Source organism: Schistocerca serialis, chromosome 12, assembly GCF_023864345.2.
Source record: "Schistocerca serialis cubense isolate TAMUIC-IGC-003099 chromosome 12, iqSchSeri2.2, whole genome shotgun sequence".
NCBI classification, from domain to species: domain Eukaryota; kingdom Metazoa; phylum Arthropoda; class Insecta; order Orthoptera; family Acrididae; genus Schistocerca; species Schistocerca serialis.
The window spans coordinates 130,937,950-130,951,330 of record NC_064649.1 but is presented as its reverse complement, the minus strand read 5'-3'; the positions used below and the strand labels follow the sequence as shown (position 1 = coordinate 130,951,330).

The 13,381-nt window shown below is 40.8% G+C and overlaps 1 protein-coding gene across 1 annotated transcript in view; it reads left to right on the top strand.

Annotated features, from left to right (window-relative positions):
- The window catches only part of LOC126428171 (meiosis-specific nuclear structural protein 1-like), a 99,447-nt gene extending 88,569 nt beyond the window's left edge, over nt 1–10,878 (top strand). Inside the window, exon 11 of the mRNA XM_050090084.1 lies at nt 10,262–10,878. The gene's annotated coding sequence lies outside the window, so the exon portion shown is untranslated. The remainder of the gene's footprint in view (nt 1–10,261) is intronic.
- The last annotated feature ends 2,503 nt before the right edge of the window (nt 10,879–13,381 follow it).

Sequence of the window (13,381 nt, the reverse complement as noted above, 5' to 3'; positions counted from 1 at the left end):
TGGTCGTGATTCGAAGTCCCGGGCATCGCAAATGTCGTAATCCAGAATTTGTGCCAACTCGAGTGGGTGACACTCGAGGACCTGCCCTGTAGTCCTGACCTCTCCCCATGTGATTATCATGCACATGATCCCTTAGAAAAGGCCTTGAAAGAAGGACGATTTCTGTCACATAAGGATGTGCAGCAGGCAATTACAGACTACTTCACACAGGACACAGTGTTTTACCAAATGGCTATCTTCAACCCCGTGCATGGGTGTGATAATTGCCTCAGTGCTCACTGTCATTTTGCCTAATTGGCCTACTGATTCTGGACTGTATGGCCTTCAAACAGAAACTTTTTGATCATCCCTTATAGTTTCAGGTCTGGTATATGTTGTGGTAGAAGGGTGCATTGGGCAAGTCTTGCATTGGTGATGGTCACAGGGGTCAGAGCCGTATGGTAGGAACATGCATGCAGAAGGAGCATAGGGTCTGACCAGGATATTACAGAGAGGTGGGGATGAAAAACTATTTCATGTGTGGCGGGCAAAATGTTGTGCGAATGGACCTCATTTCGGGATATCATTTTAGGACGTCATAGCCTTTTTCAAGTAGATGATTAATGCATCCAACATCAGGATAATACTGACTGACAGTAGGTGTACAGTGTGTTTCAAAATGAACATACCAGTTTTAAGGCATTGTAGCATTTATTACATTCAACTTACAATTGTAAGTAATACACCAAATGAAAGAGCAATTCAAACAGTTTCGTTTGTGTACCTGTGCACAATGGGAAGAGTATGGAATGACAAAGAGTGACTGAAAAAATGTTGAACGAGTGCGAGTCTTTCAGGCTTAGCCCCAAGAAATATACCCGCGGAAAGTTTATGGGCCTTTCATTTTCAGGGAATCAACTGTAACTGATGTTTCTTGTCTGGATGTGCTACAGCTGTGGCCTGTGTGTCAATGGGAAGAAGCTGAACAACAGATCTTTATTTGGGAGCAAGATGGTGCGCCACCTCACTGGCATAACTCAGTACGCGACTGGTTAAACGACATTGTATCTGACCGATTGATTGGGCGCAAGGGGCCAGTTGACATAGCATTTTGTGCATGACCTCCACATTTGCACACAATCTGATGTGCTCATGTGCTCATGTGTATGTGCCTCTGATACCAGTTGATCTATCTGACTTTAGAAACACTGTTATTGCAACAGTTACTCCTGTCACATTGATCAAGATTTCGGAAAAACTCGTCTATCGACTCAATGTGTGATCGTGTTCACACTGAATAATTGTAAGAAAAATTGTTTGTGTTTCTCTTTCATTTGGTGTATTATTTATAATTGTGAGGTGAATGTAATATGTGCTACAAAGCCTTAAAACTCGTATATTCATTTTGAAACACTTTGTATTTTGGAGGGATGAGCAGTACTAGAATTGGATATGATGGCTTTTGAACAAGGCTGGTGGGGTAATTACGTCCAGTGAAGGTTGAGGTGAGCATGTTGTATTCTTGCTGTAAAGAGTCTGTATCTGAGTAAATACGTTCACCTCAAATGCCAAGGCTGTATGGGAGGGAACATTTGCCACGGAAAGGACTGCAGCTGTCAGAATATAAGTGCTGTTGTTTGTTTGTAAGTTTAATGTGAACAGAAGTGTGTGACGGACCCTCAATGAGTATGAGGTCAACATTGAAGAAAGTGGCATGAGATTTGGAATAAGGCAGACAAGAATTTAAACAGGCCATTCATTCTCAGGTCAGTCCATATGGCAAAGATTTCATCAATATATCTGAACCAAACCAGGGGCTGAAGGCTTTTAGAACCCAGAAAAAGCCCACTCGAAGCGACCGATGGAAAGGCTGATGTATGAAGGAGCCATCCTGGTTCCCATGGCTGTACCGCTGATCTGTTTTTTTGCCTGCCTTTCAGAGTAAATTAGTTGTTTGTAACTGTCAAGATGATGGCGGTGAGCAAGAGGGACATATGTTTGGAATCAGGTGAATACCGGTTGAGGTAATTTTCAGCAGCAGAAGGAGGCTTGGAATTGGGTAAATGCTATCAGAGGTAATGTTTAGCAGCAAAAAGACCATGTACTTTGGGAATGTTGATATAGAGGGAGTTGTCATCAATGGTGACAAGCAAGGTTTATGGTAGGAGTGGGGACACATACAGAATTTGCACATCTGAGAAATGGTTGGTATCTTTAATTCCTAAATTATATTAGGTCTACAACTTTGCTTCTGCCATTTAGCAGTAGACGGAGTTAGTGGAAAGTACTGGCACAGGTCGTAAGTGTCATACAGTAAGCTTAGTCATGTGAGAACATAACGCCATCAAAATATTTGTTGATTTTTTATTGCATCTTAAAGTTATTCTCGGCTGAATATGTCAACTTACGAGCCCAATTCTTGTCATCTGTGGGAGGTTTTAATTTTCTTCTTTGATATGAAAAAATATGCGGCTGAGGATCATAAAAAGCTGGGTAAGACCTATGATGAGACGCCTGTTAGTGACAGAACTTTGAAGAAAATGGTTTCCACGCTTCAAGAATGGTGCTTTTGATGTTGAAGACCGGCAAGGTTGTGAAAGAGAGAAAGCTTTCGATGCTACTGCAACCGATGGGATCAATCACAGGAGATCGTTATTGAAAGCAATTGATGTGTTTGAGCCAATCACTGAAAGACAAACGGCCACAATACAGCGATAACATGAAAAGGTGATTTTGCAGCATGACAGTGCTCAACCCTGTGCCGCGGTGGCGGTATTCCCGATCGATTCTCGATCGTTGGGCCTCCGAGTGGTGTTTCTTTCTCCGTTTCGGGGCGCCTCCAGGGGGCGGGTGGCGCCGTCTCTGCCCAGTGGAGTGTGCGTGGGCAGTCAAGTTCGGGCGCGAGCATTGCCTTTTGCGTTGGACGGTGGGTCCCTCTGCTTGCTGCTCCCCGTGTCGGTGGTTGGAGTCGTCGCCTGATTACCAGCTTTCATGCCCTGTCTGACTGTGCCTCGCTGAGGTCTGGGTGACGATACTCGTGCTGGATCATCTTTCTCGCGGCAATTTCCCTGGACCGCGCCTCGGCAGGAGCTTGTGGCTGTGCTGCTCCCGGATATAGTTTACAGGGGAGTACTTTTCCGTCCTCGGAAGTTTGGTGCTGTTTGTGTGTTTCAGTGTGCTATGGTTAAGAAGATTATCTTTGTTGTTATGATTGTGTCGGAATTGTGGGCAAACCCCAGTGTTCGTGTTTCTCAGCATTCTGTAGGGTGATGAACCTTACTTAGTGTGTTTTCCTTGGTGTTCTATTGTGCCATTGCAGAACTTTGTTCAACCTTTTCCCTCCTTACGCTTCTGCAGAGCGCCTTTGGATCCTGTGGCCCGTAATTTCACTTGTGCCAAGTTCCGGGGTTTTGGGGGATAATTGATTAAATTATGTTTTGGAATTTATGGGATTCTCTGTGTTTGTCTGGGGTTTTTTGCTGGCCTGTGCCCATATGATTTCCCATTTCCTCACCCGGGCATCGTACATAAAGTTTAAGGTGAGTGAATTTTGGTAGTTCCCATCCAGTGGTTCAAAGGGCCCCGTGACGAATTGTTTTTTTTTTTTTGCACCCTGCCTGTCCTATCTCCCTGGCTTAAGGTTGGCTCCTCTGTGCCCGTGCGAGAGTCGAGAGTGTGTATGTGGGCGACGGTGATAGTTTCCTGACTTGTTTACCGTTTCTTGCCGACTTCTCTGCATAGACTGCCGAATCTGTAATTTGGTCTATGCCATGTTATAGTTGCTTCAAGTTGGTTCGCACACTCCCCTCGATAATGACATCTACGCACCTATGAGATTGAATAATGTTTTGAACTATTGTAAGCTGGCAGCTGTCGCCGTGTGTGTTAAATTTTAACTTGTATTTGAGTTTTGGTGTAATTGTATTTTGTTAACTGAGCTAATTTTATCTTGCCTACTGCTGCAATGTCAGAAATGTTAAAATTTAGCCTTGGGCTCCTTGTGAATTTTTATGTTGATAACTGATGCACCATTTTAGTGTAATGGTTTATCTTTTATGTTTTGGGGAAATTTTATCTTGCCAAATCCTTGGGGTTAAATTGTGCAACTTGTGTCTATGATCTATGGAAATGTTGGGGTGAATTGCACTTTCTCATTAGGGCTATCATTTATTGTTTTACTAAAGGCATTAAGGGATATTTGTTGAAAGTTTTAAAAAAATTTTTAACAATCATAAATTTAATCTTACCTGTGAAGCTATATTTGTGGAGAGTTGTTATTTAAATTTCATTGTCTTCCCGGCTTGCCCTTTGCTACTGTATTAAAAGTGTTTGTTGTTTTGATTAATCACAGCTGCTTGCCTTAAAGAACTAAAACTGATTTTGAAAGATTGAGAATTAGTGTAACTGTTCACTCCAATAAAGCAACCCTGTTAAAAGAAAAAATTTGGTGCTACCATTTGTTTCCCCCTTGTTCCCCTTACACGGCTCAGACCCCATGTTGCAAAACCTGCCAAAACATACCTGGAAGCGTTGAAATGGGAAGTCCTACCCCACCCGCTGTATTCTCCAGACATTGTTCCCATGGACTACCAACTTTTTAGTTCAATGGCACACGACCTGGCTGCCCAGCACTTCCTGTCATATGAACAATTGCAAAATTGGATCGGTGCATGCATCTTCTCAAAAGACGCTCAGTTCTTCCGCTGTGGGATTTGTATGCTGCCTGAAAGATGGGAGAAAGTAATGGCCAGCGATGGCCAACACGTTGAAATGTAATTTTTTTGTAAGATGCTCACAATAAAGCCCCAAACTTTGAGAAAATAAAGGGCAGAAGTAAAGTTGTAGCTCCAGTATTTTCAAACATTGATTTTTTTCTGTACTTAGTAGTATTTACGGTGTAAGGGTGAATAATTATTTCTATTTATGGATGCAAGGCCAAAAAACCAGTAAACATCACATTTCTGCAAGATATTTCAATTCCTACAGTCCACCAGGTGCAGAAGACATTGAATCACAGACTGGCACAATGAAAAAGATTGCTAAAATATTAAGCTTTCAGACAAAGTCCTTTTTCTGAGATAGAAAAAACACACACATTCACATAAGCACAATTCACAAGCATATGTCCACTGTCTCTGTACACTGGAGCCTGACTGTGACAGCATCTGATAGGAGTAGTAATCTCCTGGGGTGGGGGTGGGGTAAGGAGGAGGCAGGGAGTGGGAAGAGGGGAGGGGAACACAGGGTAGGGGTGGGGGAAGATGCTGTGCCGCCTGTGGGAGCATGCAGGGATGTGGTGGGGACAGGTGCACTGTCCGGAGGATGTTGTGTGTGTGTGGGGGGGGGGGGGGGCCTTTGGTTGAGGAGAGGAGTATAGAAGGGGAAAAGATTAGTAGCAGCATTGTTGGGATTGGAGGGACGTGCTGCTGTTGTTGTTATTCCATCCGGGACTTTCCGATATTTGCTATTGTAATTCCTTATATTTATATTTCTGCTACTTCTTTCAGTATTATAAGTATTAAAATAAATTTTTGCTATGAAGATCAGAACAGTCTAAAATTTGCACTATCTATGCAGCATAGAGATAATAATTATTTTGTAATGTTTTTAGTTACAATGTGTTTGTTAACTGTACTTGAGCAATTGAAACAATGACTTTTGATATATCACTATCCAATTAGTTTATAGTGAAATTATAGTAGATTCCTTATATAAAAATATTCAACTAGTAACTCATATAATCTATTGAGACTTATTGGGTTCCATTGTGTTCTCCTGCATAGTATAGACAGCAAGGCAGGAAGATAGAGATTAATGTTCCAATGCGGACATTAATGGCGAGGTGAACCGAAGAAAACTGACTGTGTCTTCTTGAAAAGAACTATCATGCCATTCACCTTAATCAATTTAGAAAAATGACAGAAAGCCTAAATCTGTATACCTGATCAAGGATTTGAACCCTCTACATAGAACAGGTTGTGACTGGTGTATCTGTTGCGTGTTTGTCATTTCATCTCACATACTTACCATTCTTTCATACATCATGCTTGTACAGTCACTATCTTTCCAGCTGGTTTTTCCATGTAATTGAGCTATTTCTGTTACCTCCCTGTTGTGCTTATTTCTGATACTGATGAGCCCACTAAACATTGCCACTCCCATTGCTATTGTGTGTTACTTTCCAGTCTACGGACTTCAAGATTGGTGTGGAAGGATCAGATTGTGTTGCCAGAATAAGAACATGTTCTTTTTGTATCATCAAAAAATTCAATTGAGAAAACATAAATTATGAAACATAATTGCTGGTCATTATTTGACAAATATAAAAGTAAAAGTAATGACACTGTCCTAGGTTTTGGAACTAATAGTTTCTTTCTGAAGGAGGGGACAGATGGAGGGGGGGGGGGGGGGGGGTTGGTTAAGGTGGAAAAGGGACAGCTCACTTAGGCCCCAGGATGAGAGGGTCCCACCTCTTGTGAGGATCAGGGTAAGACAAATATGAAGGGGGAGGTTTCAGAGAGTAGGGAATAGGAGGTCCAAGATGGTAAGCTGGTAAGTGCTGCATCAGTTTCAGTCCACAGTCCAGAGATTTTAAGGATGGAATGAGATGTAAAGAATAGATTAGTGTAGGCTTTTGCAGCTTATGTGGCCAGTGGTAGGCAGCCCGCAGGCACAGGTGGGCAGACAGCTGACATTGGGGCAGTCAGGCAGCTCAGCTGTAGCATATGTGACAACTCTGTACCAGCTGAACAAACATGGGCAAGGTTGGCCAAGTGGTACATACATGTGTAGAACACTTGTAACAGAGCTGCCTGGCACTTAGCCATCACTAACTGTGCAGTGCTTGTGCCCCATAGGGCATCATTGGAAAAGCCTAGGTTAGCGGGAAAAGAAATGGGGAGAGATAAAGATTATGAAGAAGAAAGAGGGAAGGAGGAGGAGGAGGAGGAGGAGGGAGGACAGTGATGATGATGAAAAAATAAAAAACATGAAGAAAAATAAGAAAGTCATCATAAATTTGAAATATAATAAATTTGTGTTAAAAAAAGAGACGCATTCCCAAATTGATAGTACTGAAAGCTAGGACTGTGTCATCACTGTTACTTAAATTTGCTACTCATATGAGTCCAGTTAAAGTAGAAAAGTTCTGAAGCAGAAAGACACCACAACAACTAGAAGTGTGCTGGGTTGCAAAAGAGGAAATAGTGTGGAAATGGTTGAAAATAACCACCACTACTTTGGAATTCATTGTTTTCATTATCACTATGCTGGTTTGTGACAGCCTCTATATCCTGTAAGTCGACATAGCTCAACACACACACACACACACACACACACACAAATATCTGTAGCAGCTTGTAGAAGGAACAATATATTGGAGAAATCATTGTTTCACATCTTTATGTTTTGAAAAATCAGCCATTTTTTTTATGCACATTGATATACCTGCATTTACTCTATCTGATCAGGACACACATTAGTGGACATTAATATAGTGTGTTTCAATACTTTACCTTTCTGATGGCTCGAACTCTGCCAGGGACAGTTTCAGTGATGTGTCTGACTGTTTATGGAGAAATGAGAGCCCATCCTTCGTCAAGAGCCGGAGCTGGAGAAGGTAGTGATGTTGGACACTGCAGTCTGGGGCAAAGTCAACATTCTCGCTTGTCCAAAGATGTTCCATTGGGTTCAGGTCAGGACTCTAGGCAGGCCTGTCCATTGCAGGACTGTTTGTTCCACAAACTGCTGCTCACAGATGCTGCTTTGTGACAGGCTGCATTGTCATGCTGACACAGTCATCACTTCCAAACTGTTTCAATTGAGTGGTACCTCTCGGGGAGCTGACAGGACTGTCCTCCTCCGCCTCTATCGATCTCTTGTCTGCTCCAAGTTGGATTATGGATGCATTGTCTACTCGTTTGCATGGCTGTCTATCGTACACTGTCTAAATACAATACACCATCTGGGGATCCATCTCGCCACCGGTGCCTTCCGTACTAGCCCAGTTGAGAGTCTCTACGCAGAAGCCGGTGAACTACCACTGTCTTGCCGGCATGACATCCTACTCAGTACGTATGCGTGTCGGCTTTCTTCCATGCCAGGCCACCCAACCTTAGACCCTTCTTTTGATGACATTCTTCACCGTCAATACGAGATGTACATTTCTTCACTGTGGCCTCCCGGCATCCACTTTCGTCACCTGCTTCAGCAGCAGCAGTTCACACTTCCTGCCACTTTCTGAATGGCTTCAGGCACAGGTTTGTGTTTCTTTTGACCTCAGCACATCCCCGAAGGATTTGTCTCTCGAGCTGACCTATCGCTGTGAATTTCTCGAACTTCGCTCACAACTTGCCGATAGCATATTTTTGTACACTGATGTTTCCAAGTCCGCCCACGGTGTTGGCTGTGCTTTTGTCATCAGGGATGATAAGTTTCAATAACGACTTCTCAACCAGTGCACAATTTTTACCGCTGAGCTTTTTGCCCTCTATTAGGCTGTTCACTACGCCCGGAGGCACCAGCTCACTCGCTGTGTGATATGCTCTGACTCGCACAGTGCCCTTAAGAGTCTGGATGATCCAGATCCAGTTCACCCCATCCTTCGACGGATCCGGGACTGCCTCCATTTTTTCCCGGATGGGGGAGTCCAAGTGATGTTCATGTGGGTTCCTGGCCATGTTGGTGTGCCTGGGAATGACACTGCTGATGATGCAGCCATGGCTACAGTCCATATCGGTCTGCCCACCTCTTATTCTGTTCCCTTGCAAGATATTCAACTTTTCTCTATTCGTGTATCACGTCACTTTGGCATGACCATTGGTGCTCCCTTCATGGGAACAAACCCAGAGAAGTCAAACCTCTCCCAACAGTCTGGTTGACTTTCTCCCGGCCATCTCGCCGTGAGGAAGTAATGTTAACTCAGTTGTGAATAGGGCACTGCCGCTTTAGTCACCGCCACTTGTTGAGTGGTGACCCTGCACCCAGCTGTCCTTCCTGTAGCCAGCCATTAACAGTCAGACATTTCCTGATCCTCCACCCCTATTTTAGCCACTTATGTCTCAGGGTCAGGCTGCCGCCCGCTTTGCCGGACATTTTAGCTGATGACATGCGAGCTGTGGCTCACGTTTAAGTTTTTTTTTAAAAGCAGTAATACGACGAAAGAGATTTGATTTCTACTTGGTGACTCCAGTGTCTTGTCGCCATCTTTTAGATACTCTTCCGTAACGTCTTGATGTTTTAGATTTGTTTTTTCTTCCTTTCTGTATTGGACCTCGAAACAGTTTTTTACCTCGGAGTCCCAGCGTGCTATGGTTCTATACTGGGCACTTATGACCTTAGATGTTTTGCGCCCTAAACCACCACTAAAAAAAAAAAAATCTATTTCTCCTGTACACAGTACACAATACCATAAAATGTGTTCACATCCTTCTGCATTTTGCATTTCCTTATGCAAAATAAAGAGATCACACCCTAACCATGAAATACACCCCCGTACAGTAACACTACCTCCTGTGTACTTCACTGATGGCACTACACACGATTGCAGATAACATTCGCTAGTAATTCGCCAAACTAAAACCCTTCTGTTGGATTTCCACAGGGTATAGAGTAATTTGTCACTCCAAATAATTTGTTTCCAATCGTCCACTGTCCAGTGGTGCTGCTCTTTACTCCACCTCGAGCATCACTTACACTCACTACAGAAATGTGTGAATGTGTGACGTATGCAGAGTCGATCAACAGTTGCATCCTGTTCTTTTTACACACAGTCATCGCGATATGTGGACTTCTGGAAGCACTTTGGAGTTTGGAAGTGATTCCTTCCTCTGACATTACATGATTTTTTACAACCACATTACATGATTTTTTACAACCACCATCTGCAGTGCTGAACAGTTCTTGTGCATCAGTATCTGAGGTCTCACTTGCCTCAGTTTATCTGTGATTCCACTTCACAGTCATATCACTATTGTTCAAATCCACATCCACCCATCCAGATTTTGGTTTTGTGAGGTTTCCCTCAGTCTTTTAATGAAAATGCTGGGACAGTTCCTCTGAAAAGAACAGAACTGATTATCTTTCCAAACCTTTTTACATCTAGTCTAGTGCTTTTCTCTGTAATGACCTCATTGTCAATGACTTCGTAAGCCTTAAACTTCTTTTCACACTTTACCACACTACAATTGCTTCATTGTTTTCCTGGTTAGCTGCTACCTTTTATATATTATTAACAGTTATTTTTGGTGCCTATAAGATGTCTCACTGCTTTTCTCTTTTTCAGGGACACTGACAACTGCTTGATAGTTCTTCACATCCGTATTTCGATGAGGATAATGTTACCACAAATTATTGACACTTTTATGAATTCCATGGATCATACCAGGCGAGTCATTTTGGCACTGTATTTGTTAAATCTTGAATTTAAATATGAATTAATGATACTAGATTAAGTTTTGTCATTACCAGATGACTTTAGAGTCATATGCAAACATATTTTTGCCTAGGGCTGTGTTAGGAAATTAATAAACTTTGTCTTATACTTTTTATGAAAATACCACCTTGTCACTGACTAATTTTTTTGTAACATGTTTTATATGGACTCTGGAAGATTGATCTATTACGCATGATCAACTTCTAATTACACAGTCAATGTCATGGGTGCACAATTTTTAAAATGTCCATCACAAAATTACAGACGCTATAGCATAGGTGCATGCACCATTTACTGTGCAGTTTGTTTTAACACGTCAAAGATATTGAAACCTTTTAGTGTAGTCTGAAAATTTTAACATTGTTTCATATTTAAACACGTTTATACCACTTTGTATGTTAATGAGACTGAAATGTGTTGTACATGAATATGTTTATAAAATTTAATAAAAACTCATGTTTAAAATATATCATTCAGTAATACTAGCTGCTCTACTGATCTTATATTTTTATATTTTTATCATTTGTTTTGTAAATCCTCTCTCTACACCTTTGGTTACAGATCAACCTAAAATCTTACTTTTATATATAAAAACAAAGATGAGGTGACTTACCGAACAAAAGCGCTGGCAGGTCGATAGACACACAAACAAACACAAACATACACACAAAATTCAAGCTTTCGCAATTTTGTGAATTTTGTGTGTATGTTTGTGTTTGTTTGTGTGTCTATCGACCTGCCAGCGCTTTTGTTCGGTAAGTCACCTCATCTTTGTTTTTATATATAATTTTTCCCACGTGGAATGTTTCCTTCCATTATATTAAAATCTTACTTTATTGAAGAAGTTAATTGGTACTGCTAATACCTGAAATACAAATGTTTCACTAAAGTTTAACTCATATTGCATAATGTGTTAGTATGCTCCATTGGTGTTTGGGAAAATTGTGATTTGTTTAATTGTTTGATGGGGAAGAAATGTGTCAGCTCAGTGAGTGTTTGGTTGAACATGTCTTTCATTATGGAATAAGGTACACACACAGTGTGACCTAAATGCATAATGTGATTTGTGTATCATGTGTGAAACTTCATAGGCCAGTTCAATATGTATGTGTAATAGGGACAATGCAACTTTTTGCAGTTACAAATTATTTATCTTTCAGAATAGTCCGCTTTCAATGATATGATGTTCCAACATCCATGTATTTTTGTAACACCTCCAAAAAATAGGAATTTCTCAAGCTGTGTGAAATACCATTCTGTCTCAGTGACAATGTTCTGATTTGAGCAGAGTTATTTTTTAACTGTTTCTTTATTTTAGGAAGAAAAAAATTGCAAGGAGCCAAGTCAAGTGAATAAAAGGTGTGTGGGAGCCATCCGTAACACTGTTCATGAAGTTTTGTGGTAATGGTTCCAGATGAATTGACTAGTGTGGTATTGTGGTAAAACAGCAGTTTCTTCTCAACCAAATCAACCATTCTTTCTTTAATTCCATGTTGGCATTATCTAATATCTCATATAGTATTGTCCAGTGATTGTTTTTCCTTTTTCTAAGAAATTATGAGTGTGATGCCCTTCAGATCGCTAAAGCCACAGTTTTTTCTAGCCAAATAGATTCTTTTCAACTTTATTTGAACAGATTCATCTCGACCAACCCATCATTGCAATTGTTGCTCATTTTTGGGAGTACAGTGATGAATCCAGTTTAGTCAATGGTGACAATTTGACACAAAAAGTTGTACAGGTTAAATATTCCAAACACAGCTTTGAAGCAACAGTTTCTTGTTGTCCATTGTCATGTGATCATGACCACCCACAGGTCCAAATATATTTCATCACTTAATTATCATGTAAAATACCATTTATTATCTGGACCTACTCTTCCATGACTTCTACTAATCTGCACGGCTTGGTTCATTGAGCAGTGGGAATTTTGTTGTGGAATTTTACTGTGACGTTTTGGTATCCACATCTGTCAGTTGTCCTGGGTGGTGCTAATCAAAACGGAACGCTTATCAATGTTTAGATTCATCGAACCAGTATGTAGCTGTTATCATTGATGGTAAAACACAACTATAAACTGTATCTAATTTTTATCTCATCACACAGTTTCCCATAAAAAAGATAGAGAAACTTTCTTGTATTTCATCAAAAACAACATAGCACGAATCACTAAAATGATGGGCAAGTCCGTAGTGTTGTCAAATGGAGGCACACCATCATAACACCAGTCTGCATTACCAATTACACCTACCTTCTAGCATAAGTGCTTATTGAACTGGTCTTGTAACACATGTTTATTGCAAGACCTACTATTAATTGTTACATCGATATGTTAATTTAGTGTAACAACAATCCTCAGTTCAGAATGCAGAAGAGTGTTGTTCTTACACGTTATTGACTACAGAAACCTACATCCACATAATTTTTCTGAAGCATATGTGTTAGTGAAGTGTGAGACATATCAGGTGTGTGCTAGATTCAGACACAGTCCCTAGTATGTGGCTTCAGCAGGCATAGTTCTACAGTCACATCACACTTCAGATGATAAAACTGCCACCAGGTTAGGTAACTGAGATGTAAAACTGGTACTATATGTGTGAAAGCCTTGTCTGATGTAAGGCAGAGCCTGATGGCCTTAATAAGATCAGGTTAAATAAACTAATTAATTAAAATCAAATCAAATATGAGAGTTTAACACTTGCAACTACTTAGATTTGAAGATTATCCAGAGTGATTATAACAGGTCATGTAATTAACAATGTGCAGCTGAAACTGAAGAATAATTGAGAATTATTTTAAATATGAATACTGTTGCTGATTCCATCAAGACTAATATGTCAGCTGTAGTGATATAAAGTTTTATGGAGAACAATTTCCATGAACCAATTCCAACTGCCTGATATGATAGCACTGCTCAACTTACTTTTCTAACATTTTTTTAAGCAGCTGCAATATTTAGTTAGTGCATAA